The following is a 27,253-nucleotide window of genomic DNA, read 5'->3' on the forward strand; positions in this document are numbered from 1 at the left end:
CATTTTAAAAAAGCCCAGATGAGTGCACGCCCCCATGCGGATGGTTGACTTCCTCACATTGCGCTTAGCATAGAGACTACCACTTGGAGAGGAGATTAGTGAGTGTCTGTGGAAGATTACAGATAAGTGGCTCAGCTATGAGCTGGCATTATAGCAACTCATTCTGAACAGGTGCCTTATGCAAAATTAGAGATTTCCTCAGAGACTGGATCAGTAATCCGTAGGTGATAATCAGCTTTCCTCCAAGCAGTCTCCTAATGTTGCTTCCCCTATTAGCAGTAAGAGGAGCGAAGTGGCTCAGAGGCAGCTGAGAAGTGGCGCAAATTACTTAAGGATTCAGGTAATATTAACAATGTCATTTGAAGTTCTCACTGGGGAGAGGGTTCAGATATGTTAGTTATGTTATGTTGTTTGATATTTGTATAGCATTGTTATGGATTCGAAGTGAGGTGGGGAGGAGGCCTTTCCGAAGTCTGTGCAAATATTTTTTTAAAAAGAATTACGTTACATGTATATAGAAAAAAGACTTTAGGTGACTATTCATTTTCAAGCAGATATGACTAGTTTAAAGACATTATGATAGTCATGCAGTAAATCCCTTATCCTTCAAGCACATAATGGGATGTCCGGATGAGAAGCAGAGTCATAGCGACTCTACACCCTCTGGCGCTCAGGATCTACTGCAGATCATACTTAGCCGTTTTCACAGGGACAAGCAAACCAGGCAAAAAGAAATGTCTAGTTCATATAGATTTAGAATTAGATTAGTTAAACTATGTGAGTTAATTCTAGATGTAGATTACAAAAGATAAAATAAGAAGTATTTTCTAGCAAAGAAAAGAAAACAAGAAAGGAACTGTCAACGTCAGAATCACCCAAGGAAATTGACAGAAGAAGCTAGAAAGGAAGATATTAACCTGTAGGCATTGTAGCAGAGCTTATCGGATGAATGTCATTTGGGAAAGTGGAACAGACGGGGGAAGAGAAGTTTAGAGCTATGCCGGGAAAAGTGATGAATCATTTATTGTTCTCATTGTGTCTTTTTGCCACAGGCATCCGGCAAACCGGAAGGCATCGTTTATTATTCTTTCCATCACTCCTTTCTCTTGGGGTTGAGTGTGCAGCAGTTTAACTCACAGCTATTTGAATGTTGGATTCCTGATATGTGTGGAGCTACCAACTCCTGACCCAGATGAACATTTAAGATGGTGCACCTGGTGGTTGTGGTTCCATGTGTTTATAACGAATTCACTAATAACTAAAACCTTTTCAGTGAATTAAAAATAACTAAAAAATATCGAATTTTCTTTTTGTTTTTCTTTTTGGGGGTACCCTCCAACCCCCCATTTCCCTAGTGTTATTACCCCACCCAAACCGCCTGCCCCTTTTAATCCCTTTCCCCACTCCCCCATGTATACATTTACCCAAACAAATCGATATTATTTTGTTATTTTGTATACACTGAAAAAGTAATGTGTTATTGTGAATACGTTATTATCACTGTATACCAGAAGTTGTATGCTTTAATAGTCTACTGCCTCCACCCCATTGATGTGTCTTCTAGTGAGATTCTTCTCCTGAAATTAGTAGTTTGGTGAGGTCTGTAATTGTCCTCTCGCAGTCCACCTGAGGCTGGCTTGGGCTCAAGGGGCTAGGCCAAGCCCATAAATGGTTTGTCTGCCGTCGTGGGTGCTGTCTGTACTGTGCACAGCTGCCCCACAAGGTCCGAGGGGTGGGAGATATCTGCATTCCCCAGACAGGACTGAATTGTAGCAATGTGATTGTCCCCTACCATGTGAAGACCACCAAGGTTGGTTAACAAAGAGAATCCTCCCCATGCAAGACCTGGGCAACATCCACTGGCTCCGGGTGGCACATGTCACCATCAGTCACCACATTGCCAGTCCCATGAATGAGGCAGGGACCTTCATCACATAACTCACTCTGTTTCCCCTCTCTCCTCTCTCTTTGAACCTCGTGGGATGGCTGGACTGTGCAGGTGGTATTTCACTTTCTGATTGAACATTCTGGGTCACTGCATCAATTTAGGACTTCCCTTTCAGCCTTACACTTCTCTTGTCATATGTTGAACATCCAATGTGCCTGTGTTGACAAGTTGTGACCTACGTGGAAGTAGGAAACTGCAATCAAATTCAGGGGATTTACCAGTACGGCCAGCACCAAATTCAGCTCGACAGTAATCTGCTGGCTCCTAGAATCCAACAAAGCAAGAACTTGTTATCCCACATGTCTGATGGGAACATAATAAGTGTGCTCTGGATACATTGGGGCGAGAATGCCAGTTCTTTAAGCTATGTTTGAAGTTTGATATTCCATTTCCAGAAAATTCCACTGGGTATAATATTTGGTTCTTCCATCCACAATGAGCACTTCATAAGTCGTCCGTAGTTGCATTGCAGTGAGGCGATGCAATGGGATTGGCAGCAATCCCCGCAGGTTTTCTTTTAGAAAATGGTTGTGCAGGGTGGTGGCCCTGATGAGAGGGCTTCAGATTTGTTTTATCCTATTTGACTGAGGCATCTCTAACTGAAGACTTTGTTCTGGCACAGGAACCTGCACCCTACAGCCCCCTCTCCAGACAGCTGTCAAGTCCAACAAGTGATCATCAAAATCTTCATGGTGGGAGTTTGGTTGGGGTAGACTTTCAATTTTTTGGATGTCAACGAAGTCCCAGAAAATCCTGTCAAGGTGGATGGGTCAATTTGCATCCTCACAACCTGAGTGAGGATTCCCAATGGTTTGAACTGGGACTTGTTCAAGTATTACTGCATTGAAGTGTGGGTTGTTTCCTTTTCCTAGTGCCTTCTCTAACAAGTGGGGAAAATCTTGCTTCTGTTATTGGAGTGGGCGGAAAGGATCCCTGATCTTAAGGTGTAGACTTGGTGTTGGAGTACTGGATTGACTAGCCAGTATAACATTTCTCATTCCTACTTCTGGCATGACCTGTAACATGTTCCTGCCTGGGATGAAGGAGGACAGCAAGAACATATGCCAATGTGTATTATCTTTATTCTGGCATTGCTAACAAAATGGGACCAACTTAAAATAAAATAGAACTTCACCACCACACAAAAAATCAGAATGTTTCTTCCTTCAGTGGGTAGATCACATTCCCCAGAGCTCCCACTACAAGCCCCAATGTATCGTCCATGTAGTAGAGGTTGTTTTGTTGTGCCTTCCTGGTCTCAGAAGATAGAATCCCAATTGGTAAAGTTCAAAAGGGGTAACCCTCCATCTGTTATTGCAGACTTTAGGATGACACAACACATTCATCTTGGTCTGAACTAACTGTGCACTTTCCAGGGTCCTGACCCATTTCATTCACTTGATGACAAAGCATGTGGGTCATTGGGCGTAGACTGCAGAGAATTTGGGAAGCATTTCAGAGGTTTGTTTAGGCGTCCTCTTGCTTTCTCTTTCCCCATCGCCCTGAACTCATTGTATTCTCTGTGATCCTACTCATATCATTTCCTACCACCTGGCCCTGCTTTGGGCCAACCACGATGGAGGGAATCTGCCAGCTCTTAATAGCGAGGTATTGGTCCTCCCACTCCTCCTGATTCCTTTCCTCTGTTGTGATATTCTTTTTATGGCCTTCCCATATTCTTCTGTTAGAAATGACACCATCTACCTTTAATATTACTGCCACCTCCTCCTAGTGGCATCTTCTCTTCAGCCTCTTGAATGTCTGTATATGCCATTGATGTTACTTCCTCCATGGGACTACTAGTCTCTGATGCTTCCATATCCTCCTTTTCCTCAAATTTCCTTCCAGCCTTCTAGCACCTTCTCTTAACTTCCACTCCTCTCTGCGATGTCATCTCTCCTCCTGCCACCATACTCCTGCTGATGCAACCAACTTGAATTCTACCCTGCACTCCTAAATCCGTTGTTACCATCTTCTGTCCATTCTTGCTCTCTAACTTCACCACCTCTTCTTCCTCCCTCTCAACGCCTTAACCTCTTTCTGTTCATGCTCACTCACTGATGCTACCACCTGCTCCCTGGCACTTTTAGCTCTTAACATCTATTCCTGTCCTTTACTGATGCCATCTTGCCACTCTCTTCTGCTTCTCTAGTCTCTGCTTCTTCCACTGCTCTCCAGTCATCAGTCTTCTACAAAGACAAGCCACCTGCTCCTTCAACCCACACTGCAGCTGGTGCTTGATAGGGTGTTCCCACCTCCCCGTGGGTGTCTCTTCCGGTAAAGGTCTGTACCAGTGGTTTGTAATTTGATGAAGGCTCTGGTTGGCTTTGTTTGCACCTGAGGCTGTTTAGGATTCAAGAGGCTGGACCAAGTCTATAACTGCCTTATCTGCCATCTTGAGTTTTAATCCTCCCCTAACCTTGCCATTTGCTGCCTGTACTGTGCTGAACACTTCAGTGTTTCCAACTTGTGATTTCAGGGCTTCTGGACAACCTTGGTTCACTGAACATATGGGGAACTGGCAATCCTCGGTGGGAGACATTATTTTTTGCCCGAGAACAATGCTGCTGAAGCTATTATTCCGAAATTGAACTCTAAGAGTTCGGAATGAGGCAAAATAGCAACGTGTTTTCTGTGGTACCATGTAGGTCATCGCAGATCCTGCAAAATCCCAGAGAAGAGTTCTTAAATCTCGCAATTAAAATGGTGAGAGTATCTAAAAATGTGTTACCGATGAGAAGGGCAGAGCACAGTTTTCCTTGAAAGAGAGAGCTTCTTTTTGCCATCTTATCCTTTTCCCATAAGAGACAACCTTAGTACATAATAATTCAGCGTGGGCAGTAAAATATGTATGCTATTAAAAATGAAATAATGTGGGGGGCGCTGTGGTGTGACGACAAAGATGGCCGCCTAGGTGCTGAGCTCCGCAATGAATAAATCCTTTTGATAACATCCTGCAGAATGACGAAACCACGAAAGACCTGAAGCACAGATTTCGAATGCTAAGCAGTATGGGCATCAAGGGTGATTATTTGAAATAAAAACACCTGGAGCAATACCTGAAACAGCTGTCGGCCAGCTGGTACGATCCTGGAAGCTCTCAGCGGTCCACACGTTAAAAACTGCAGTGCCCAATACGAAGGCGTAGGCCAGACGAAGTGTTAGGCGGTAAACAGCGATCCCGTCCCTGGAAGAGAGAAGCTACTGCCCAGATATAAACTCCTCTCTGGCCCAGGAGGCGAGCGACTGCAGGCTGCTACACGAAGCAAGTGGCAGTGGCAAGAGTAGTGCCTGAAGACCCGACCGCATAAGGTACGTTTTGGCGAAACCGCAGTACAGAGCAATCAGGCACCCAGTGGGACATTGGAGCGTGGAAACATACTCGCAAGGCCGTGTCAAACAGACGAGGGCTGCAGGTCATGGATAGGCAGCATTAACACCCTGTAATAGAGGAGCGCATGGTCCCTGCTACCAAGGCTCCACGGAGGGGAACATAGCAGGGTCAATATATTGCCTCCACCCAACACAAACCCTGTAAACTGGCAGTAAGAGCAACAGCAAGCATGCGCACAATATACACAATCATATGGATCAGTCGGACCATCTGTGGTGGTCATGACACGTGGAGCAAAGGGAAAAAAGAGGGACCCCACAACATTACAGGCCGGTTTTTCAGCAGTTAACAAGCTGGATGACTTCGGCAGTAACATTGCCTCCATCAGAGCCGACATGTAGAAAGTAAATGCCAGAGTCACAGAGGCAGAGACCATGGTAAGTGCGCTGGAGGATACAGCCGTCACACACGGGAAAGACAATGAGGACATTAAAAAGAGTCTAAAAGTGGTGCGGGTCAAATGAGATGACCTGGTATCCAGATCTCCCCGCTCAACATCCGGGTGGTGGGCATGGGCGAGAGGCCCATAAACATCCTGATGGAGGTGTTCTTGGAGGAGGCAATCTGCACAATGTTCCCGGGCGCACAATTCTTTCAGCAGTTCCCCGTTCAGAGGGCCCATAAATTCCTGGCCCCACTGCCTACACTGGGCGCCTCTCCGTGCACCATCATCTCTCCCTTACAAGATCTTATACTCCGCATGTCACAGGAAAAGGACACACTGTATTATGATTCAACTAGAATTCACATCTACCCTTACTTCCCGAATGGGGTTCAGGCGGCCTGTCGCACATATGATCCAATCAAGAAGGTACTCAGAGAAATTAAAATACCCTACGCCATGATGTTCCCAGCTAAGCTCGGCTTACAACACGCAGGCAGGACCCATTTCTTTGAAATCCCAGAGGATGCCATGACGTACATTGAATAGAACATCCCAGCTCCATCGAACAATGGCGGATGCTTGCCTCTGGCCGATACATGATTAGTAGAGTGCAAACTTGAATGGCCCATGAGGCAAATACAACTCGAAGTTCTCCCATGCCGCCTGAGGCATACGAGGCGGCTCCCATAGGCGTAAAGTTTTGAGGTTATCTGTTGTGGCCACACAAAGCCACTCACTGTTTCAAACAATGAAGTTTTGGTATGGGATTACACCTTCCAGTTGGGGTGGTGGTGAGGGTAGGGAGGGACGGGGAGGGTGGGCCAGTTGGTTAAAGGAAAAAACTGACGGTTGGCTAGGTCACAGAACTTGCAGAGTGGTTAACGAAAGGGACACATATGTATCTAAAGTGATTGGATGGCGGCACCCGGGTTAAACCATAGGTTGAAACACCTTACCTGGAATATCAGAGGGCAAGCCAATCCGGTTAAGGCATGGACAAATTTGGAGTATGCCAAGAGACATAAGATTGACATCCTTTTTCTGCAAGAGACGCATGCCATTAGGAGGGTAGTTGAATAATTTGGCCGGGAATGGGGCCCTTTGCATATTGGCACATATTACTCCTCACAGTCCAGGGGGGTGATGACCCTTATACACCAGCATATGGGGTTCCAACTCACTAGTTCCGTGGGGGATGCGGGGGGATGTTTCGTAATCATATGGGGCTCTCTTCGGAATCAAGAGTTAATACTGGCCAATACATATGGCCCAAATACAGGTGAGCCTGATTTTTACCTCCACGTCATCACGCAGATATCACCATTGGGCAATGCCAAAGTCATATGGGGGGATCTAAACACTATTTTAGACCAACAGAGAGCCATAAAAGCCAGGGGCCCCAGAGCACAGACTAAAGCTGCATTGACAATACTTCAGGGTATGTCTGTGTTGCCTCTCATAGATGTTTGGAGAGAACTCCACCATGCACTGGAGGTGTACAATTTCCACTCCCGGTACACAATTCCAGCTCCCGCATCGATTACTGGCGATGCTCCGCAGAATACATTGCCCAGGTGAAGGAGTGTACCATCCTCCCATGTACGCTGTCGGACCACTCACCGATCCTGTTGGAACTGGCTATGGCTGACTCAGAACAAGGTCCACATCTGTGGCAAATGCCGCCATCCCTACTGCGAGATGAGGCCATCATTGAACCCTTGCAGGTGGAGATCACAGAATTCTTTGACCTTAACATGGGCTCAGTGGGGTCAATGGCTACCATTTGGGAATCTTTCAAGGTCTGGATACGAGGGCACCTACTGTCTCAAACTATTGGCACGTTATGGGACATCAGAAATGAATTAAACCAAATGGAACTCACCCTACGGACCCTTGAAAATGCACACTCACAGACACCGGGAGCAGATACTCTCAAGCCTTTACAAGAACAGTTGGAGAGGTACAGGGACCTTGCTGACTGAGAAATACTGTACTTCACATGCCCAATGAGGGCCAGGCGGTGTGGTGAGAGCAATAAGGCTGGCAAGACCCTGGCAAATCTAATAAAAGCAGAACATGGATTTAGACCAATTTCAAGTATTGTGGGAGCTGACGGGGCAGTATATACGAATGTAGAGAAGATCAACAGAGTATTTTTAGACTTCTACTCAGCACTATATGCAAACTCAGACCAAGTATCTATGTGTGAGCTAGCGCAGTACATGGACTCGTTCCTGCTCCCTACACTGGGGCATGAGGACAGAGAAATACTGGAGCCCCCCTTACAGTAGAGGAAATCATGCAGGCAATAAAGGACCTGGTAGCAGGGAAAGCCCCCGGGCCCAATGGTCTCCCGGCAGACTTATATAAAAGCTATTTGGCGGAACTGGGCCCCAGATTAATGGAGGTGTGGGAGGAGGCCCTGTCAGTGGGTACACTACTGGTACCCATGAGGAAAGCAATTGTTACAGTCGTGCTCAAGCCACACAAACCCCTGCATGAACCCACATCATACCGCCCCTTATCACTGATAAACACAGGCGCCAAAATATTTGCTAAAGCCATTGCGCATAGACTGCTACCACACATGAACAAACTGGTACACACCAATCAGTCAGGATTCATCCCCATGAGATCCACCTCCCTAAATTTAAACAGACTATTGCCATAATATCCCAGCTCGATTCCATGCGAAGGTGATAGCGGTTTAGCTTGATGCTGAAAAAGCATTTGACTCTGTCTTTTGGATGAACATGAACGCCATGCTGGGGCAACTGGAGTTCGGGACAGGGTTCCTGGGTTTCATCCGCTTACTATACAAAATCCTGAGAGCTAGTATAAGAACAAATCACACTTTACCACCTGGGTTCACATTACATAGAGGCACACACCAGGGATGCCCTCTATCCTCCTTCGTCTTCGCTCTTACTATCGAGGGTATGGCAGCGTACCTGCATCATAGACACTTAAGTTGAGGAGTCTGAATCTGTGCCCCCCACCATTTCATCTCGCTTATGCAGATGATACCATGTTATACATAAGAGATCCTGAAACTAACTTGGCCCCGGTAATGTGGGATGTAAAAGAATTTGCTAAATACTCAGGGTACAAAATCGGGCTAAATCAGAAATCATCCCACTGACACAGGGGACTACACGGTTGCATGCCATGGCGGACTTTTGTTTGTCCTCAAGCTCAGCCCGATACCTAGGGATAATAGTGGCCACAGATAATAGACACACTCTGTGTACAAACAACTACGAACCATACACAGCACAGCTTGAGACCAAATTGAAACTATGGAACAAACTTCCGATATCGATGTATGGCTGCATTGCCCTCCTAAAGATGGTTGTTGTACCAAAACGCCTATATCTGTTCAGTAATATCCCAATATGGTCTTGTTGAACGTTCTTTGACAGGTTACAGAAGCTCGTCTCTAACTTTGTATGGGGGCAGTGGGGGGCCGGATGATTGAATTGGCCTGAGATATGCGAGAAATACTACATGGGCGGCCTGGCCGCCCCAGATGTTGTACTCTATTACTATGCTGCACAAGTGCAATTTGCAAAATACTGATCCCAGAGCATAGAAAACTATGCCCACATACAGGCGGAGAAATACGCTGCCGCCCCCTTTGATCTACGTTCCATGATATCCACAAAGAAATGTGGAGTCACTGGGGAGGTCTGACATCGCCCCCACATTGGACACAATGCTGCAAAGAGTATGGGATCCTGGGAAGGAACTGACAGTGGGTGATATGTTTCTGGGTGGTATGTTCGTAAAACTGGAGGAAGTACATGGACAAGTTGTTTCTGGGCTCACCATAACATTACAATAGCACCGCCTAAAAGCAGCCTGCAGGTGCAGATGGCCCTCATTCCCGGCCGAACCAGCCCCCAAACCATTCATTCTTAACATCATGACACATGAGGGATTCAAAGGGAACATTTCCATGACATATAGTTTGGTGCAATCCCACTACCCTCCCAAGAACACAATGAAAACAAAGTGGAAAAGGATCCTAAAAATTACAATCAATGACAAGCAATAGGCTAAATATTGCCAACTTACCAAATCAATTTCCCTCAATGCCAATTTCAGACTAGCACAATTCAAAATCCTAAATCATCTGCACATCACCCCCTGGAAAGTTGCGATCTAAGCAGTCACTTTGCTCCAAGTGTAAAACCCTGGACGCCAACTCCATACATATGTACTGGGACTGCCCAGATATCCTGCTATTCTGGGAAGAGGTGGCCACCACACTAAGTCAGATACTTGATATCCCTGTCACCCCAGTGAAATGCCTGCTTGGGGACAACGGGAAAGTTCCCATCAAGACACATAGGCTCGTCTCTGTGGCGGGGGAAGGTAGCCAAACAAAATATCCTCAGAAGCTGGAAGGCAAGAGTGGCGCCCATGGTCAAGGCATGGCTCAAAGACCTGATTTATGTTTATGAGTGTGAAGAAAGCCATGTTTTGGGGATTGGGCCCACGAGTTGGCCAAAAGACATTTGGGCCCCGTTCCGCCGCTAACTGGCGGATAACCACAGAGTCCCAGACAGCAACAAGGACCAATCCACCTGAAACAAGGTCAATGACATTATCCATGATACTGTATTGGCATACTATTTTAATTCACTCTGTAATAGGTCATGTGAAGATTGTATTGAGATGTTGTAACCGTCAGTAAAAAATTAAGTTTAAAAAAAGAAAATGGGATAATGTAAAAAAACAAAAATAAAACAGTTTGTTTATTACATACACCTTGAACTGAGGTAGGGTAGATGTAGGACTGTCAGAAAGTTTATCACTAGTATATACATATTTAACAAAAAGTGAGAAATAATGATTTTAAATTTAGATTATTCCTAAATTTAAACTTCAAGAAGTTTGAGATGTCAGTATCTCAGTATTTGTCATTTTCTGTATAAATACACTATCCGTAATAGGATTGTATAGATAGATAAACACGGTTAATTACATGCAGACATTTTTAACTAGTCTTGGGTATCACAATATAGACCTGACAGAATATTTTTTGTAACTTTTTTACCACACAAAAACTGGTGATAAATGGTTCAGAAAATACAAAACATGACAAAAACAGCAGAGAAATTTGAAAGCAATACAGGTGAAGGACATATGCTTTAATAGACTCAAGAGACTTGTGTTCAGGATTCCATGATACAGTTGGCTCATTATACTGCACTAAGAGGAAGGAGACCGGCATGAAGCACAACATAAAAAACAGATTTAATCTTTTTTTTTAAATAAAAGGCTTCATTTTGAAAGAGGCATTCACAAATAGCGGAGTCACAGTTTGTGATTTTATTACCAAACATCCAATAGATTAATTAGTATTCATACCATTTTCAACATATTTAGCATACTTTTTCCTTTTTACAACAAAAGTGTAATGAAGGCACTTGCATACAATTTTATTGAAATTTGGTAATGTCACTGAAAAATATTTTGACACAAGAAAAGTTTCAAGCCACTTTACCTGACATATTTTATAGTGCGGTGGTCCCACAGACTGGAAATTTGGGGAAATATCCATAAAAAATTAAGAATTTATTAAGAAAACGGAAACGATGTTTCGACCCAGTCCCCATTAATTTTCCCATAGAGAAAAAGTCAAATATTTGCTCAAGTCCACAGCAAAAACCGCTGGACGGAATTGGATCCGGTACAAAATAACTTGGGCATGAAGCCTTGACTCGATTTCCAGGGAGGGTGTTTCTGGGGTTATTGTGTCCAGTAAGTTTTAAAATATTAGACGGAGCAGGGGGTGCTCCTTTCTCACAATATTATAAGGATACCTCCCATGCTGCTTTGCGGCAGAGAAGCTGAGAGGCATTTCAGAAATGAAAAAGCATCCAGTTTCTCCCAAAATTGAATTGCTAATAACTTTTAACAACTGGATGCATTTGGAAGATGTGGGATGTATTGACCCACTCCGCTATGCTATGTGGCACCACTCTGATAGTTATGGTGCAAGAAGCAGCAACAATGGCGGCAAAACCCTTGTGCGTGTCAAAAACCTACCAAAAAACACGTTCTGCAACACACAAAAAGATGGATGCACAACCTGCCACACATGGTGCATATGTGGTGGGATAGAGCACAAACTGCAGAAGATGCGCCAGTGGGCTCCATGACCAGCAAACAGAGTGCAGAGAGAGGAACAGCACTTTGCAAATGAAACTGTGAATGACAGCTGTCAGATGAGCTCCTGATGAAACTTCAAAGTATTTAAACTAAAAGTCTGCCGGATTAGCAAACATAAAAGGATTGTTGCTAAGAGGAATACAGATCTTAGTTTTGTTTTTGATCCCACAGATTTAAAGCTAAGAACGTATTTATGTGATTTGATGCAACAAGTTTGGTTTTTGATGGATTTTTTATTAAGAATCAATTAGCCTGGCTGAGCTGCAATCTTTGGAAGTGGAAAAACAGGTTTCATCCAAGGGGAGGGGAAATCATCTCAGCAGAAACTCACTGGTAGATGATAATTGTGGGTTAGGCCAGACTTTTGTCTACAGAAAGAGAATGAACAATGGCAGAGCTTCATCCCAGGAAACAGAGGTGTGAAAGGGTTCGTAAACTGCTCCTGCAAGGAACTCCCCAAGGGAGGGGGCTGCTGCTGGACTGCAGGGAGAGACAAATGGGCAGACCATTTGCTGTTAAGCATGAACACTGAACAATGTTTAAAGACTCATAACTTATGATTCAAAGTGAAGAAAAATATTAAAAGGACAAATCTGCTAGTCTAGATTTTGGCTGTACGTTTTAAGAGGCGGTAGAACCGTGTAACATGTAATGGACAGGAATGGCAATATATGTGGTTTTATGTGAACTTTGTTAATGCTAAAATTGTAAAACTTCACACACACATCCCCATGGTAAACACACACATTTGCAGAAAGTTGCAGAAAGTTTGGAAATTGTGTTCATAGCGCAAAGGACGAAAATCTGTAGAAAGGTGAAACAAGATCCCACAGCTGTGGGATTTCGAGGAACAGATGCTACATAAAATATGGAATCTTTGTGTGTGATTTGTGTAGTGGTGACCAATGTAGAAATATGTATTTAGGATAAAATCCGATTTTAAGACCAGTAGCTAAAGGGAGGTCTCTAGTGACTGTAAAGCAAACCATAAAATGTGACATCATCCAGTCTTGATCCAATCACTCAGATGCAAGGCGGAGATGAGGTCTTGATCCAATCACCGCTCACAGGGGCAAGCTTAGTTAAGCCGGCCCATAAACCCATTTTGTGTTGTCATTTGAAAGTATAAATAGAGACAGCTGGAAACACAAAGGGACTCACTGATCCACTCACTTTCCTGATTCCGGCGAAGCATTCTGATTCAGCATTCTACATCCAGTTTTAACATCCTTCCAGATCCAGATGCCAAGACTCTTGCCAGCAGTAGAAGAACTATTGATTTTCAGCAAGGCCTATAATCTTAAAAATTATTCTCACAACCCAGTGAAGTGCTGTGGTGTGAGAAGGCCCTACTGAACCAGTATCCTGAAGCTCTGTGGCTTGCTACCATAAGGGTGTCCTGAGGAACTCACTATCCAGCTGATTTAAATACCCACAAACAAGAAGGGCATATCCAATGCAAATCCAGAGACCGGCCTAGCTGATCCAGTCCCGCGCCTGATGTGCTGTCCTTCCTGACAGATCCAGTCCATGACCAGAACTGACAGTCCAATTTAATAACTTATTCTGTGAGTAATAATAGGAAAAACAGTGACCCATAACATAGCTGCATTGTATGATCCCAAACTCAAACCCATCCCATCTGTAATTCAGAACCATAGTAGTGCTAGAACTATGTTTGTACTGACTCTTTTCTCATCTGTGTTATTAAACCCCAACTTCTTATTGATTTGATTAAGAAAGTAAATCCCACGAAGAAGTAGAGTATCCATAACAGGTGTGTTACGCTGATCACGTGACTGTAAGATCCATCTGTCACATTCGCTTTTTCATAGTCATAATCGAGTGTAATCAAACCCATCTGTCATTTTCAAAAGTGCATTTCTGTTTTCCATTCTCATGCCTATTCTTCAAAAACGACTCTTACTAAAACCTCTATAAATCCCTCAGTTGGCCGTGTAATTGGCCCTTTATAGCGAATATCGCGTAAGGAAAAGATTGCTGCAAATTGAAATTCTGAAAGGTTTTTACACGTGTGAATTAGCTTTAAATTATTACCCACTTGGACTTTGAGGTTTCAAATGTTTTCTTTTGACTAAATCGTTGTTTGTGATTGCCTGCAACTGTTCAAAGCAGCTCCCACAGGAATTTATAATAATGTAAGTATTTTTGACCACATTTGGTGTTTTTGCTCAGTCAATTCCAAAGACAATTTCAAAGCCACTCTGACAGCTGAAAAGTCAATTCTGTTTTTCTCTTGTGTTGAAGGGTGAATGTAGGAGTGACATTCTGCTTGATTTGTGCTATTTTAGAATACCTGCTCTCTCCTCACATCTATTTCATTGCCTATTGGGGAGTTGAGGGGTGTTGCAGGGAGAACCTCTTACCATAGTGCTATCTGTTCCAAACCAAACCAAAAGTATTCTTTTCTCTGCTGCAATTGTTTTTGTGCTCATTAATTGATTCCTAGTGCATTAAAGATATTGGTCGGTGTTCTTTCACCCCATTGGTGATTGTTGTTTATCTATTAAAATATATTGTCATTTAAATTCTAAATACATAAATAAATATTTACCTTTGCAAACCAGCCTGATTCCAGGTTCAGTGTGACCGGGGAGGTTGCAGGAGAAGGGTGTGCTATGAGTGGTATATCGTTCAGAATATTGAACTTATAGATACAAATAAATAAGGGTTTCATTTGTGCACTATATGCTGGGTGTGTGCCGGATTGAAATCACTTACAGCTTGGGGGCTCGTCCGGGATCCTGAATTTGACATACCACTCGTGACAGTCTAACACAGCGTGCTAGCCGACGGGGTACATACATCTTTTTGGGTTACCATACTGTGCTACACTGCACAAGCACCCCTCAAAAGAAATACGCAAAGGAATTGGGCTTGTTGGCAAAAGTAAAGTAACACTGAGATGAGTCAGAAGGAAATTAATGTTTCCGGAATGGCAACCCCAGTGGAAATGAATATTGCTAGGGAACACCTCCTACACACATTGTTTGTCATGGATGAATGGCCAGAATAGGACGAACAGGTATGGCTGCAGGAAATAAAACAGCAAATCACGGCAATCAACCTTGATACCTGGCAGGACAAAGGTCCATTACATCAAGCACTTAGAGAATTGTATATGGCCCCTAATATAAAAGAGGAGCAGGGCAAAATTGCCAAAATACTGGCCTACCTGTACCTCCACAGAGGAGTCATACAGAAAAAGCACACAGACTATATAGATCTGACAAAGAGGCAATGGGAAGCACTGCAGAAAATCCAGAGCAATCTGGACTCTGCAGAGCAAAGGCTCCAGGATAGTCAAGAAACTGAAAGAGAGGCTAGGCAGTATGCCACCAAACTCCAAGAAGATCTGGCTCTCTTACTGCAAAAGAATCCAGAGCAAGATGCCCAGGTACAGACACTGAAAAAAGAGTGTCAGGAAAGGTTGGACTCTCTACATCAGAGTCAACAAAAGCTGGCGCAACAATGAACTTTTAATAGAGTCTTTGTATAACAGATGGTCATCTTACAAGACCAGATAGACAAATTAAAAGAGGAAAATAATAAATTAATTTTTAAAGACCTAGAATCCCAAGCAGAGTTTGATGAGGAGCGCCAGAAAGCAGGTGCATTTAAAAAGTAGAGGGACGACCTGGCTGCACAGAGGGGCACTGTAACTGAGGAGAAGGACGCCTTAGGCCAGGAAGTTAGCCATTTAAAAACAAAGTTGGAGGAAAGAAAGCTGGCCCTTCAGGAGTTCGGGGAAATCAAAACTGATTATGAAAAGTTGTTAGACCACACCAGGCGGGTGGAGGATGCTTTGGCAAAGAACGATCAGACCAATAAGGACAAAACTCAGGAGGTGAGTATGCTGAAACAGAAATTGGCCCAGTATTCACAAACCAGGCAGGAAGCACAGAGAGACAATGAGGCTCCCTGTGAAAACAATGACAGGCTCCACAAACATATAGCCATGCAAGAACAAATCATAGAGACCAGTAAGGCATTAATAGAGGAGCAAAAGGGTCAGATTTTGGCATGTTATTAGGGAACATGGGCTGAAAGAGATGAGGTAAGATGGGAAAGAGAAACCCCCGAGCATAACCTCAGGACCCCTGGCATCAGGGACTTTAATCCCTTCAGTTCCATGGACTCTGCCACCCTCATGTCCACTGGCTTATATGAACCAAGGGCCACGGGAATGGCAGACTTCAACACAATGGGACAGATCAGCGCCTCCCAGAAATGGATGTGCGGGCATCTATGTACAGGTTCCCAAATATTAGGGCCAGCCTCTCTGATCAGGTAAACTCCAGTGAGGGGAGAATCAGAGAATCAGAGAACTGGATCCTCAAAAATATCACCTACTAAGAGATCAGTCAGTCAAATTTGGTGGGGAATTCATTGCATGAAACTAGGCCCACAAGGAGCATCTTAAAAACCTCTTCCCAGCTAGGACAGTGGGGGGGTACTCAGCCAATCCTGGGAGCAAGGAAGAGTCAGCAGACTCTTCTGAGCACCACAGGTCTCAAGACACTAGGCCCCCACATTCTGCCAGCCATTCCCAAGCCCGCAGAATCAGGTAAAGCTTACAGGATCAGACACCCACCTCATGTAGCAGTGCCTCGGAGTCATAAGATGAGCGGACAAGGGTGACCAAAACTAAAAAGGCCAACAAAATTAATAGGGCCCTACTGAAAGATCCCCTGAAGCAAATTAAGGCTATTAGGAGTGTCATAATGCCCTCCCATAAGAATGCCTAATATTCAGTTTGGGAGCACCTCGAATTGTATGAGCAAATGATGGAGACTTTCCACCTGAAGGACAGCCAAAGTTGTATTCAGTATGTCAAGTGGACGTTTTACCCTGAATACTCCAGCTTTATTGCAGGGCTGGAGGATCAGAACCACTCAAGATGCTCCACCTATAGGGCAGCCATCCTAAAGCATTTCTCAATACACAGAAACCCTCAAGAGGCCCGCAAGGCGGCCTACAATCTGGAATGTGGGGAAGACCACGCCCCACAAGAATTTGTCCAAGAGCTGAAACGTGCCTTTGCGCAGACCACCAGAGGGTGTTTACAGACAGCAGGGAGTTCATCAATACCTTCTTTCATGCACTCCCTAAATACATTATGACCCAGCTGGTGAGGGACTTTCATGAGAAAAGATCACTAGACTGGGTCATTGAACAAGCAACCCGCATTTACGAAGTGCAGAAACCAGTAGAAAATAAAAGTGCCAATAAAAGGCCAAAACCAACCAACACCCCTGCTGCTGCTAAGGTGGCATAGGTGAAGGTTGCCCCCATTTTAGATCTGAAATGGGGGGGTCTAAAAACATTCCTGTGCAAAATCCTACTAACCAAAGACCTAGAAGGTCCTCGGGCTAATCCCAGACAGGGAGGCAGGGAGGTAACCCCACAAATGGGACCCCTAACTCCCCTGACTACATCAGCCCCCATTACAAGGGCAGTGCACCCATCCTGGGCTATGTGTGGACTCCTCCAGTCCAAGGGCGGGGGATCCAACCCGGCAGCTGCCAACCCAGGGAACTTCCCTCCTAACTTTCCCCAGGAGGGCAGTAATCTCCCAAATGCCAGGTTGAGTTTCTTTCCCTGGTACCCGCCAAACATCAACCCCCAAAACAACCCTTCTTTCTTTCCCCACTTTCCTGAGCCCAGACAGCCCAATCCGGGAGAGGGGAGGCCAAGGGTGGAGGGGTACCAAAACTATCCCAACAAGGGTATTATGGGAGAAGGGACAGTTACCCTTCCTGTGATCAACCAAGGGTAGACCAGAGGACCCCGTACCAGCCAGAGCGGGTGACCCACCTGGAGACCAAGATCCAGAACTTGGCACAAGATCTGGGTCGCATGTTGAGGGCTCAGCGGAACCCTCAGATGAACATGGCGGCCCAGAACTCCTCAAATCAAGGGTCTGGTGCTCCAGAGCAATGACGGGAGAGAACCCCGACAACCCACCGGTTCCCAGGGAGGAGGCACAGGGGGAGTGGGGTGTAAAGCCTTAGAGGAAGCTTCCTTCCCCACTTGTGAAAAGCCCCTGGAAACCCAGGAACTGGAACCAGAATCTCCTGCCCCCGAAAGTCTGCAACCTAAGGAACAGAGGGCGGGTAGGAGAAATAAAGAGCCCAAAAAGACCCATTTTGTGGAGATTTGAATTTGAAGGAGAGGGGTCCTCAGAGGATTCTGGGAAAAAGATTTTCTCCTTCAGGGATGGGGGAACTCCTCCCAAAGACAAATGGGTCCCAAAAGATCCTGATCAAGACTGGGTAGATGTGGGGACCGAGTTAAAACTGCCCATCATTGAACCCCAGAATGACCAGCAAGAAAATCATCTTGTTCAAACCAATTCTGGTGACTCCCTCCAAAAAGGAAGGGCTGCCCAGAATCAGAACCAGGGGAGCCCAAAACTCCCCCCATATCCAACTGTCACCTATTTCTCTCAGATTCCCAAGATCCCCTAAACAATCCTGCCCAAATCACCCCTCTGTCAGAATCCAGAGCAAAGAAATTAACCCACCAATTGGCCAAAAATGTGCATTATCTTTGCCCCCTTGAGGAGAAGGAGGGAAGATGTTATGCCCCAGTCCAAATACAGCAGAGGCAATGTACCATTTTGGCACTGGTGGACACTGGATCCCAAGCCACCTTTCTGTCAAAAACGGCCTTTGATCAGCTGAATTCGGGAAGGGGGCAGAAATATCAAATCCCTCTCAGCCCTCTTCCTGGACAACTTCAGACGTTGATGGGAATGAAATTCCTGTCGAGGGGACTGCAGATTTATACATTGAAATTGGGTGACATAAGGTGAAGCACCCAGTCATAGTTGTGACTCCAGAGGGCACACCATGTTTACTAGCGAATTACATCCTGCGTAGATTGTCTCTCCTCATAGATTGTGTAAACAAGGTCCTCTGGACCCAGACTAACCGACCAATTAAATTAAAACAGAGTGTCAACCATGTTAGTTTAAATGGCACATGCCACATGGTTGAACAGAAACCTGACCAAATTGAATTCCATTTCCAAAATAACCAAATCCCTGACATGACAGTAATTGCAGTAGGACAACAAACTGGGGATGGGAAGTCCTCTCTATTTCTGAAAATCAACCTTCCTTCCAGTCTTAAGTGGAAATCCACCCTGGAAGGGAATACTCTGAAATTCTATACAAATTCACAATCGGAAAATCCTACTCCTATAGTCCAAAATGATGAGAATCCAGCTCAAATCTTGGGTTACATTCAGAAAATAGGAGAACAGTGGTTCATCCCTATTCAGTTAAATGAAGGGAAGGACTCTGTTCTCGCCCGAGTGTGCGTGAACAACGGTAAGAGCTTCATCAGCGAAGCCATGTTCTGAAAACTCCCAAAAGATCCAGCCATTCCCACATTTAAATTGATAGAAAAATGGGAAATGGACCTGGAAATAACCAATTCCAAACATCTCCTGCCTAGCAGGTGCATGCTCAAAATGTCCATAGTCAACAAGAGCATAGTCCATAATTGTTGGGTCGTGCAAGATGTCCCTGCTGCATTTTATTTAGGCAGTGACATTCTCAATCACTTTGCCATTAGTTTGGACCTAATAAACTTCAAGGCCCGGTCCAATTAGCGGGTAATGCCATGGACTTTGATGACTCAGAGAAAGCATTTCGGTCAGCTCAACTGCTGCCATATGTAGTTGAAATTCAGATTGGAGAGGAAGTCACCATCCCAGAACGGACCCGAACATTCTCACTTGAAGTAAAAATTAAAAGAGGACAGAAACCGAAAAATCCTGACGCCTATGTCCATCTCAATGCTCATTTTCAACAGCAAGGGTTTGGTTTAAACCCAAAACCACTAGTCAATACAGAACACGACACCATTCCAATAGAGGTGGATAACAGCGACCTTAGGAGTATCACTCTGGGCGTAAGCACCATTATTGGAATGGCGGTTGATGACCGACATTTTTCCCTAGATTTAGGTAACGAACTGGTAGGACCAATCCCCAATGACTGTCTTGACAGTGATAACGACAATGACACAACACTGAGAGGATCTTCACCCGGCATGGGGTGAATTTCCTCGTGTCCTCTTCCTGCCCTTATGGTACGGAAGATGTGACTTGTGACTTCAGGAGGGATGAGGTGATCTTTCAAGTCCACCAGGACTGCCTTCCCCACCTGAAGCCATCAGTCCAAGTCAGTACTTTGACCAGGGACTTCTCCACCCAGCTGGTAGAGGCCGCTGAGATAGCCAAACCAGAAGTCTTTCCGGGCTTCAGGCAGATGATTGAAGAGAGAGTCAACCTAGCTGATGTCTGTGAGACTCTGGAGCAAAAGCAAAAATTGAAACTAATGTTCTTGAATTTTCAAGATCTTTTTGCGGTGGACTCATATGAATGTGCTCGCACCGATATCCACACAACAACAATTCCCATGGACCCTGGCAAGACTCCAGTGTTTGTGAAGCAATATCGCTTGCCTCTCACATCAATGGAGCCCCTTACTGAAATAATTAAGATCCTTGAGTCCAGTGGGATAATTCATCCATTCCACAGCACCTTCAATAATCCCGTGCTGGGGATTTTGAAATGAAACAGCCAGTGGAGACTCTGTGCTGACCTAAGGGAGCTCAACAAACAGGTCCATACTTCCCGATGGCCTCTTCCCTAAATTGACCAAGGGCTGGCCCAGATCCAGCGGTCAAAGGTATACACTGCCATTGACCTGACCAATGGGTACTGGACTGTACCTGTCAGTAGGGGGGACCAATACAAGCTGGCCTTTACCTTTGGGGGGCAGCAGTACACTTGGACCCGGACTCCCTTCGGATACATCAACTCCGGAATTAATTTAATATCTTTCTGCATAAGGCCATGCCCGACTTGGGTGAAAGGGGTAACCTGGCCTATGTAAATGATGGGCTAATCAAAAGCTCAACTGTGGAGGAACACATAGCAGAGTTCTGTTATGTTCTGACACAGTTGAGAGCTGCCCGAGCAAAACTCTCTTTCCAAAAGGCACAGTGGTGCAGGACCTGTGTCAATTTCTTGGTGTCAAAGGTTTCGTGTTTTCTCACCTGTTTATGTTGCCTTGCGGGATCCTTCGCCAGGGTTTTCTTCCATGCTGTTCGGGTCTTGTATATGCTCGCTCGGCCGTCGTTGGATTCCAGGATTCGTTCAGCTTCTTCGTCCGGGATCAAGGAAACTCCAGGAAGACCAGGAAGGAAGAGTGCACACGGGGAGGTGTGCGTGGACCGCAGAAATAACAGGTACAAGGATAGGGAAGGAGAAGCAGAGGGTCCGGGAATTAGAGCAGCAACTCAGTTCCAGGAGCACAACGCGACGCACACCTAGCCTCAGCTAACGATAGCATTGAGACGCGCAGAGCCACAGGGGCATGGTTAATTTATGGAACGTGCTTCATGGACGTAAAGGTCGCTAGACCGCGTTCTGCGAATACGGCCATGTTGGGTGTACTACAGCGAGTAACCCCCGATGTGCCAGGGTCCATGAGGACCAAAAGGGGCGTGATCGATGGATCATGACAGCATGCCCCCTTCTAAAACACGTTCCACCGGGTTTGCCTGGATGTATTAGATGGAATTTTCTGAGCAATCTGGGGGAGTTTACGTTTGAGACTGGTTCCCAGGTACGTTCACTGGGTGGATAGCCCTTCCATTCCACCAGGTATTGAAGTTGTCCTCGTCTATATCTGGAGTCACATATTCAAGACACTTCATATTCTAGCTGGTCATTGACAACCATAGGACTGGGTCTAAGATTAGTCTGGGTGGTTTGGATGTAAGGCTTCAATAGAGATTTGTGAAAAACTGGATGGATTCTCTTCGAGGAGTCTGGTAGTTTAAGTCGAAAGGCCACAGGGTTAATGACTTCTCTTATAGGAAAGGGCCCATAATATCGAGGAGCCAACTTATTCGGTCGGAGATGTCGGGGCAGTAGCTTCGAAGATAGCCATACTTTATCCCCAATGGTGTAAGAAGGCCCTGGCCTTCTCCTTGAATCTGCATAGTGCTTAGTTTGGATCTGTGCTCTTTCTAGATGTTCCTTGGCTTCTCTCTGTACATTGATGAGTGTTTCAATCCAGGAATCGACTGTCATACGCAGCGTCCCGTGGACTTTATGGTCCATGGTGCGGCTTGGGGGCCGTCATTGCAGCGTTCCACCACGTTTTCGAACGTCGCTGTAGCAGTCTAGTGTTTCCTTCACTGCGAGCCGGGAAGCTTATCAGCCACGCTCCCCCGGCTCACAGTGCGTTGCAACCCGCTTGGTCAGTTCCCTGACTGCTTTCTTTCGGTTGCGGTTACGCTAGTTTTCTTTCCTTTTTCCCCTCTCTCCTCTGCCGCCCCTCGGGCCGCTTCTTGCCTTCCCCTTTCCCGGTCCTCTTGTCATCCTTTCCTTCTTCCTCCTGCTCCCTTTATCTCTTCGGTTTGCCTCCCTTTCTCCGGCTCCCTTTCGGTTCTTTCTCCGTACTGTTGACTCCCGCAGGCCGTCATTATCGGCTACCTCACGGTTCCTTTGGAGCCTACCTTCCACCCGGAATCCTTACGATGGACCTACGCTGCTGCTGTTCTGCCTCTGGGGTTTTTTGTGCCGGCTGGCTTTTTCCCCAGTTTGTCCCTCTCGGAAGAGGGGCCGCAGGTAGTGCTATTCACAGCAGTACACTGTGGCTTCCTTTCGTGAGAAAGACACTTTCTCAGAAAAAAAAGAAAGGAGAACGAAGGAGAAGGATTATTGTGCTAGAAGACCACAGATATCAACCATTCAAGACCAATCTTCAGGTGAGGAGGAGGAAAGGGGAGAAAGGTTAAGGGTGGAGATTGAACATTCTCAGAGGGCTGACAGTTTGCAACGCCCAGTGGTCAGGATGGCGACCCCTGAACAATTGCAAGAGATGGTGGCCGCTGTTCAAAACCTCTCAGCAGAGTTTCGAAATTTATCCATGGAAGTGCAAACCTTAAGGACTGAAAATAACATGTTAAAACAACTGGTTTCTAATCGTGAACCCAAACCAGTGGACTTGCCTCCCATGGCACTCCCATCAGGGAAATATGACGGGGCTTCAAAGAAGCTCAAGGAATTCTTGGAAGCTTGTAGTATCCATTTTGCCTTTAGACCTCATACATTCCCCACCGGTCATACCCAGGTGGGATTCATGATTTCCAACATGTCGGGTAATGCCCTGGCCTGGGCCACTCCGCTTGTGTTGGGAACAGACCCTATACTGCAAGACTACGAGGCTTTTGTAGGCCGACTAAAACAAGAGTTCGAGAGGCCTGAAATTTCGTTTTCTGCAGGCGAAGACCTGTTAGACATACGTCAAGGCCAGACGGATGTGCACACATATCTTACCACGTTCAGACGCTTAGCCACAGAAGCTGGTTGGCAGGAGCAGACCCAATATGTCATCTTCAGAGGAGGATTGTGGGAAGATATTAAAGATGAGTTAGCCCGATCTCCCCGGCCTGCATCCTTTCCAGAATTGACAACCTCAGCTTTACAAATTGAACATCGACTCTACGAACACTGAATAGAAAGGCGACGGAATCGGAATACTACCTTTTCCGCCCATATTCCTCCTCCTCCAGTTTCAGCATCGGGACGATCAGAAGAACCTATGCAGATTGGAACCACACGTTCGTCCTTTACTCCAGAGGAAAGAAAGTGAAGAAGAGACTTGGGGTTATGCGCCTATTGTGGATCCGACCAACATCAAATAAAGAATTGCTCCGAGATTCCTTCACGACGAGCGGGAAACGAGAACCCTCGCTCCTAGGAGGGATGGGAATCCGAGGGGAAGTAACCAGTCCCTATGTGTCGTTATCAGTGGGTCCAGTGAATCCACAGGAAGATTCGAGACTAATGGTACTCAAGGTACTATTGTTTATAGGCCATCGCAAGATTGAAGCATTGGCCCTACTGGATTGTGGGGCCGCCGGCAACTTTGTGGACACCATCTGGCCCGATTCTGTCGGCTTACGACGCATGGACCGCAAGGAGGATCAGAAGGTCGAAGGGGTGGATGGTAGTCCCCTCAGTTCAGGTCTTATTACGCAGACTACTGAGTTTCTTCAAATGTTCATACAACAACATTCAGAAACCATTCAGTTCGATATCATCCGTGCGGCCCATTTTCCACTCATTTGGGCATTACCTGGCTGCGCAAACACAATCCGCAGATTAATTGGTCCACCAACAGTATTACCTTTAAATTGAAGTTTTGTCGACAGACCTGTTTAAAGGACCTACGGTTTATGGAAGCCAAGGCCCATACCATTCCCCAAGCCAGTACCGTGGGTGTCCACTCTCTTCCCATGGACTTCTCGGCTTTCGAGGATATCTTTGCAGAAAAGAATCCTTTGGAACTACCTCCTCACAGGCCAGAGGACTGCGCCATTGATCTCCTTCCCAATGCCCTAGTTCCTTTTGGTCGAATGTTTTCCCTATCACAAACAGAAAAGAGAGCCCTCAGGACTTATTTGGACGACAACTTGCAGAATGGTCTAATCCGTCCCTCCAAGTCCCCAGCAGGTACTCCCTTGTTTTTCATACCAAAGAGGGATTCTCCTGAACTCAGACCATGTATTGATTATCGTGGTTTGAACAAAGTCACGATACGGGATCGCTATCCCATGCCCCTTATCTCTGACATAATAGAGGCTGTACAAGGAGCAACTATTATTTCCATATTAGACCTACGCAGTGCCTATCACCTTTTGCGCATACACTCAGGGGACGATTGGAAGACGGCATTCCGTACTCCATTCGGGCTATTCGAATACCATGTTATGCCTTTTGGACTAGTCAACGCGCCGGCAGTGTTTCAGAGATTTATTGACCGGGTCTTCTCAGATCTATGTTTGTTTCGGTTATAGTCTATCTGGACGATATACTTGTATTTTCTAGAGATTCCGAACAGCATCAGAAACACCTCACCGAAGTCTTAACATGTCTGAAAATACATAAGCTTCTGATAAAAAAGGAGAAATGTCTGTTCGGGGTCAGCACCGTGCCCTATCTGGGGTATGTACTCTCATCACAGGGGGTTCTTATGGATCAAAGAAAGGTGGACGCCATTCTAAGCTGGCACTCTCCCAGATCAGTCAAGGAAGTACAGAAGTTCCTGAGAGTAGCCAACTTCTATAGGCGTTTCATTCCCTCTTTTTCTGAAGTGGTGTTACCCATTACTCAGTTGCTAAAAAAGTCCTTGTTACCATTCTTATGGAATGACCAAGCTGAAAGAAATTTCAAACACCTGAAAGAACTGTTTTGTCAAGCTCCCATTCTGCGGCACCCAGACCAGACAAAACCCTTTATTCTAGAGACTGACGCCTCTGCTGCCGCCGTAGGAGCAGTCCTACTCCAGGAACATAACGGAAATGAACATCCCATCTCTCAAGCACCCTCACTTCCAGTCAACAGAATTATTCGGTCATTGAGAGGAACTCTTGGCCATGAAACTCGCGTGTGAGGAATGGCAACACCTGCTGCAGGGAAGTAACTGTCCGTTCACCATTCGAACAGACCACAAGAACTTACAAGTCCTTCAGTCTATGGACTGCGTCAATTCTCGCCAAGCCCGATGCGCCCATTTCTTTTCCAGTATGATTTCCGCATTACGTACATCCCTGGAAGTCAGAATCTTCTTGCTGATGCGCTATCTCGGAAGGGTGGTTTGGAAGCATCCCATTTACCACCGGCAGAAAGACTGCTTCCCAGAAATCGGGTTTTCCTCCATGTGACCAGTTTTCTCCAGCAGGTTAAAGAAGCTACGATTCTGGCTACCCCCAAGGAGAAGATAGCTTTAATTGACAGAGAAGGGCTTTTGTTTCAGGACCATCGGTTGTTTATTCCCCCAGGTCCTCTTCAACGACAAGTCATTCAATGGTGTCATGATCACCAGACGGCCGGACAGAGAGGTCAGGCTGGCACATTAGATCTCGTCAAAAGGTATTTCTACTGGCCCGGAATACGATCCGGAATCAGACAGTATGTCCAATCCTGCAGGATCTGCAACAGCAGTAAGAATCGCACTACCAAACCTTTGGGTTTACTTGAACAGAGTGCGATACCCTTACGTCCGTGGAGCCACATCTCCACTGATTTTGTGGTGGATCTACCAGTTTCTAGTGCTTGTACCTGCATCATGGTAACAGTGGATTATATGTCCAAGATGGCTCATTTCTCCCCTCTTCCCGGATTGCCCACGGCATCAGAAATGGCAGAGGTATTTCTCAAGGATATTTTCCGTCTGCATGGTCTTCCCGACAAGATTACGTCAGATAGAGGCAGCCAATATGTCTCCAAATTTTGGACAGCCTTATGTCATCGGTTGGGCATTGAACGGGCATTATCATCCGGTTTTCACCCTCAGACCAACGGACAGACTGAGCGATTAAATGGCTCTCTCAAACAATACTTATGCTGTTATATAAACCAGGATCAGGACAATTGGGTGTCTCTTCTTTCCACGGCGGAGTTTTCCTACAACAACACTCGTCATTCCGCTTCTGGGCTCACTCCGTTCTACTGTACTTATAGGTTTCATCCTCACACTATTTTCCCTGTTCCATCCATTGAATCCAACCTACCCGCTGTAGAAGGTGTGTTGTCCAAGATTCAGGAGGCTCATAAGACTGCCCAGTCCAGTCTTTTGGACAGTCAAGTGGCAAATAAAGCTCAAGCGGATCGACACCGTCAAACGGTGCCGGAGTGGAAGGTGGGCACCCGGGTGTGGCTTTCTACGAAATATCTTCCCCGGTGGACTCGTCCCTCTAAACTTTCCCCCCCGTTTCATTGGACCCTATCCTATCATGGCTAAAATCAACCCAGTGGCTTTTCGCCTGAAATTGCCTCCCTGTTTGCACAGGGTCCATCCTGTCTTTCATTCCTCTCTTCTCAGGGAGGCTCCCGTGGGATCCTCTACCCGTTCAGTTCCACTGAATCCACCGCCCCGGGAGGAAGCGGAGTTTGAGGTATCTCAAATATGTGATTCTTGATACAGGCGAGGTCGCTTGGAATACTTGATACACTGGAAGGGATACTCGAGGGCGGAAGATTCATGGGAACCCTCTACCTTTGTTCATGCTCCTAGGTTGTTGCGGAAGTTTCATAGGGCTCACCCTGGAAAGCCGGGGGTTGCAACATTGGAAGGGGGCATACTGTCATACGCCGCCTCCCGTGGACGTTATGGTCCAAGGTGCGGCTTGGGGGCCGCCATTGCAGCGTCCCACCACGTTTTCGAACGTCGCTGTAGCAGTCTAGTGTTTCCTTCACTGCGAGCCGGGAAGCTTATCAGCCACGCCCCCCC

This window comes from Ambystoma mexicanum, chromosome 13, assembly GCF_040938575.1.
Source record: "Ambystoma mexicanum isolate Mex_15411 chromosome 13, UKY_AmexF1_1, whole genome shotgun sequence".
Taxonomy (NCBI): domain Eukaryota; kingdom Metazoa; phylum Chordata; class Amphibia; order Caudata; family Ambystomatidae; genus Ambystoma; species Ambystoma mexicanum.